We start from the raw sequence: 6,000 nt of genomic DNA on the forward strand, positions 1-6,000 counted from the left end.
GCTTCTCTGTGGGCAACAAACTGCTAATGTAATCTTTATTCACTTGGAAATCAAAATATAATCAACTGTATATGAAAAAAACCTTTCACTCTCCAGACCTCCACATTGTATTTGCATTTTGAGGAAGATGAGATTACAGCAAAGAGATAGAGCAGTGATGGCGAACCTTTTAGAGACCGAGTGCCCAAAAACAGGCCCTGCCCCCATCCTGCCCACTCTGCCCCCACCTCACCCCATCCCGCTCCCCAACCCCTGCCCCGCCTGCCCACAGGGCCACCCACTGCCTCCATAGCCCGCCACAGATCACCCAGGCAGCCCAGCAGCGCCGTGGCAGCCACCTACTCTGCCTGCGCCCTGCAGAATCAACTGCACATGACAGGGCACGAGGGCGGAGTCTTGTCCCTGCTGCCTAGCTGCCATGTTCTTGGCTGCGCTGCTCTGCGTGGGCCACGCTCGGGGAGTGACTCTCCTCTGGGGGACTGCTGTTGAGACGGGGCCGTGGGGAGAGGCAGGGCTGGGGCAACAGCACATGTGCCCACAGAGAGGGCTCTGAGTGCTGCCTCTGGCACGCGTGCCATAGGTTCACCACCACTGAGATAGAGCATATCAGGAGTCCTTAGCCAATGATTACAGATCTGCTCATTATGAACCAGACTGAATTTCCCAAGACAAGACACGGGTAACAATAAATCCATAACAAAATATTAATTTTTCAATGCAAAAAACAGAGCAGTAGTCACATGCATTTTCTAATGCACAGTCTTCCAAAGAAAATCCCAAATGCAGCTACTTGAACTTACAATGTTGGGATCTCATCTTAATTTCAGGAAAGCTACCATGATGTAGCGCAATAATTATGTATAAATATCAATTTTGACATAATTCAAAGTCAAAAGATTTTTAATGCTAAACTGAAATAGAGTATTATAGGCAGTTTTGTAGATAATACTTTTATATTCTCTCTAGCATCATTTAACTTGATAGTAAACTTAACTCAGTTAACTTAATAATAGTTATGTTTCTAAATATAGTTTCTTGGCTTTTCCCTCCTCCCCCAGTGATATAAGTGGAAGAGAGAGTGCTCAGAAGGCTCATTCTTATCTAGGTTTATTTGGCTTTTAAAGCCAACTTGAATTAATACAACTATTGTACATGGTTTTCTTAAAAACATTTTAAAAAACCACTGTTTTTTCTAAATCACCTTCTTACATACACTTTGATATTAAATAAGGGAATAGTTAGATCTTTTATTGGCCATCCACCCTCAACAAGAGTATTCTTAAAATCGGATCTGCTTTTAGAGAATTAAGTAGCACATACAGTTAGAAACTGTATACCAATAAATAGCACACATTTAGAAGATGGTGTCTAAGAAAATATATTCTTTGTGATACTCTGTGGAAACAAAAGTTGTAACTGGAAGAAGCAGAATAGGAAGAGTATTAATGATATTGAACTATGGGGTTGGAAATGTTTTTTGAAAGTACTGAGAACAGTCAAGAAAACAAACAAATGGATCATTGAACAAATCAAGCCAGAGTTCCCACTTGAGGAACAAATGACCGGGCTCAAATTATCCTAGTTTGAACACATTATATGAGGACTTAGCTCCCTAGAGAAAATTCTAATGCTGGGAAAGATGGAAAGAAAGAGAAGAGAATGACTAGCAGCAAGGTGAATGGGCTCAGTTACAGTGGCAATGAATGCAATATTGTAAGACCAGATTGTTATGGAGAAAATCTATCTATATGGTTGCTAGGAATCAAAGAATGACTTTTGGTACATAATCAATCATGGAAATCACAATTAACAGTTATAACTAAAATCTACTATTTCTTGTTTTCTTATTACTATTGCTACGATATTATGAAAAAATGCTGCTCTTTTACTCTTTTATTGAATCTTGACAGTTATAACTTTCCTTGAACATTCTCTGAGAACGTATAGAGTATATATCTTGAAATATATATATATATATATATATATATATATATATATATATATATATATATATATATATATATATATATATATATATTACTTTTAAGCTGCATTGATGCTGGCAGCAAAGACGGTTATATGGTACAAAGAACCAAGCTCAGAGAGCACCAAGGACTCCATAGTTAAAACATTCTGCATCCAATTCCCTCCTCTATTCTCCGCTGAGGGAAAGGAGAGAGGGAAAGAGAAATATGAAAACTTACCTTACTCTTCTTTCTCACATTGCAGCTAACTTCAAAAAGTGAAGACTGATTGATCCCTGTCCACCTCAATAAGGATTTCAATGCAGACTGCATATGGAGCAGCTGGCATTTCCTTATAGGAATAAATGATAGCTAGTCAATTGGATAATAAAAGCAAAAGGTCTAATAAGATCTTTCTAGGAAGTAAATTATAATGATTTCAAGAAATAATTTTTATCCTCAGTTGCATTCTAGAAAACAGCCCTTTACAGAACTTTAAAACTCTAAGAGAATCAAATCAACATCTCTACAATGTAATATGGTACATATTAATACTGGTAGTTTCCGGCGTATAAGACGACGTTCTAGGAATGCGGCCCGGCTATAAAGACAGGGGTCATCTTATACGCCGGGTCGCCTTGTACGCCGGCATTTACGGTATGTGCTTTCTTTTTATATGTAGATTTTTTCCTTTCTAAATAATGAAATTAAAAATTTTATATCAATTATACAACCAAGAATATCACATGACTAATAATAGTAAAAAAAGAAAAGTACAAAAAGAACTCATAAAATATCTTTAAAATTAAATTTATAAACTAGCAGCTAGCAAAAGAATATATAAACATAATCGCAAATACACACATCTGTGCATCCCCAAAGGAGCCTCCAATTGTAAAATGTACGGGCTATAAATGTTAAAAATTGCCACTTTACAGAACTATTTTCTCTCCTTACCTTTTTGTGCATTTCCCCTCTTATCAATACTAAATTAACTTCACCTTCAAATTTATCTTTTACTTAAGGGCAACATTTATATCGACTTCTAAACTTATATGGGTAGATAAGACAAAGTTATCATTGAGTCAAACTTAATTTCAGGTAAATTCATGGAAACATCCACATATTATTCTTGATAACATTTTTTCCCCAAGATACAACTAATCCTTGCTTGACAACCATCTGTTTAATGACCATTTATTTATTTGTTTTCTGTCCATATCGCTGCAATTATAAATTTAATATTTGAAGTTACAGCAGAGCTGAATAAATGGTAGTTATAATTGGTCCTCGAAATTGCAGCCACTGCAGCACCCTGTGGTTACATAATCAAAATTCAAGCTCTTGGTAGCCCACTTGCATTTACAACTAGGCACTTCAACTCCTCCCACACCAACCCCCAGATGATCTTCAATATTTTCTTCCTCCTGCTGCTGGCCTGGGATCCAGGTGGTTGTGGTGAGCACAGCAAAGAACCTTGTCTGTTGATGAGAGTTTACCTAGCCTGGCTAGGAAGGAGGCAGAGGGGTAGAACAGTGACATGCAGAACAGTCTCCAGAAGAGACAGTGGTAGCTTGTGCCCAGTCACGTACATCCCAGGGTCCTTTCTTACCCAGGCCAGCAGCAGAAGACAGCAAAAATTAACTGGGGTGGCAGGGGACAGCACAGATAGGTGGCAGAGACTGGTGTAAAATACCTTGATTTGGGGTGGGGGGATAGCCTAGTGGGGAAGTTGAAGAAGAGGGAAGTGTGACAGGGCAGGAGAAAACATAAGGTCCTGGCCTAACAACAGTGCAATCCTGGGCAATGACCAACCACAAAGGGACTACTGGAATTACCATTGTTAAATGATACAGTCATATGATGTTTTGCCTGACAATTGCTTCATTTAATGATGGCAACTTGGAATCCAATTAGGGCTGTTAAGCAAGGATTCCCTGTACATTTTTTTTTTTTACTTCACTACAGGTACTCTATTTTCTGGTCGCTTTTATCCAATGCAAACCAGATTCAACCTAACCCTGTTTAGTTTTTTGAAGTCAGTGAATTCGCTAACTTTTCAAAAAATGCCAGTGGGCTGCTCAAGGATGCTTGGCAGGCTGTATGTTGTGCAAGCCTGCTCTATCTGTTTCTTGATAATAGAAGGCAAACAAAGGTTAAGCTGAAGTCTTTGACTTTGTCCAAACAATACACTAGGGCAGTTTGGCCATAGTTTTAATAAACCACAATAGTTGAGTTTAACAACACACTAAGCTATAAACTTGTTCCAGCTTTATTCACAGACTTAGTAGTAAATCAATCTTGAAATGCTTAACCTATAATTCAACTCTTTACTAGACTTGCAGAGGATTCCAAGACACAACTTAGTTAAATTAGAATACTTATTGTAGACAATTAAATCTCAAACTCAAGAATTGATTGCCCATTTCTCTGTAAAGAAGCAAAAAGCTTATATATTCATCTTTCAGGTTTTAAATTCTAGACTTCTTTCTCTGTCTTCTGAATTAACAGATATTTGGCAAGTTGCTTGGGTTTGAGAAACACTGGAGATGCATTTACATAATAGGCTGTGAACCATTAATTCATATTTCATCAAGTTCAGCTGACATTATGCGTTATCCTGACATATGACTATCCTGTTTTCTGTAAGCATCTTCTACTCAACAAATCAGCAACATCCAATTAAAAAGTTCCTATCTTATGTCACTGATTGTATAACTTTCTGTTCAGTTTCCTTTCAACACCTCTCTGAACTATTTCTGCTCCCCTTCCTTCATTATGATTATTCTTTAGTTCCTTACACTCCATGCAGCACCATATATTATTTAAAATAATGAAGCTGGTCATGTCACTTGTTTGCAAAAGCAAATAAAAATAGAGTATATGTCTATCCAAACATTAGAGTATGCTTATTAAGGGAACTGACACACTGATCTATAAAAATCCAGTATCATTGAAATCAATAAGTACACTTAACCAAGTTGTCACAAGGAATTCTACTTTTCATGTTGTGTTTCCCCAAAAGATAGAAGCATTTAAAAAGCTCATTTTCCCCATCTTGTTCTTTTGAAATGGCTGAACCATAACCCTGAAACTTTACAGTACATGTTCAGCCGGAGGCAAAAAGATTTTCACAGAATGTTTCTCTGCCTGAATGGTTTAAGTTTGCCAAATTAAATCGAAAAGAGGGTTTTATAGGAAATACAAGACCTATAATGAGGAACTTGTTAACATATATGAAAGTCTTACAGCATTTAAGGTAACTCTTAATTAGGTTATCTGTTCATATTTACATCATTTTATTTCAGTTATGGACACTGAAGCTTCTTCAAGCACGCCAACAGCAGGGCTGTGTGTATACTGCAATTCTGAAGCAGCAAAGAAATAATATATGGATAGTCCTCGACTTACGACCACAATTGAGCCCAAAATTTATGTTACTAAGTGAAACATTTGTTAAGTAACTTTTCTTGCCACTGTTATTAAGTGAATCATTGCAGTTGTGATGTTAGTAACAGGGTTGTTAAGTGAATTGAGCTTCCCCATTGACTTTGCTGGTCAGAAGGTTCCAAAAGGAGATCACATGACCCCGGGACACTGCAACTGTCATAAATATGAACCAGTTGTCAAGCACCTGAATTTTGATCATGGGATGCTGCAACAGTCGTTAAGTGTGAAAAACTGTCATAAGTCACTTTTTCCAGTGCCATTGTAACTTTGAACAATCACTAAATGAACTGTTGTAAGTCAAGGACTACCTGTGGTTGTAAGTTGATTCGTACCTGCTTCTTGAGAATCAGTGTGTCAATTCATGTGCATGTATGAATGGGTGTTTATCTAAAGAGTAGAAAATCTCTATTTGCAAGGGTAGCAAGAGCAGTTGTCACAATGTCTAAATGTCAGACTCATGACCAAATAATACTATTAATACTAAGTAATTGGAGTAGGATTATCAACACCCTTGCCTCTGTAATAGAACCTTATATGATATACAATAAGAGAAGTTAAGCATAGCTTACTTAGATTAATAAAACGG

Source organism: Crotalus tigris, unplaced genomic scaffold, assembly GCF_016545835.1.
Source record: "Crotalus tigris isolate CLP2741 ecotype Arizona unplaced genomic scaffold, ASM1654583v1 scf7180000024370.6872682, whole genome shotgun sequence".
NCBI lineage: Eukaryota > Metazoa > Chordata > Lepidosauria > Squamata > Viperidae > Crotalus > Crotalus tigris.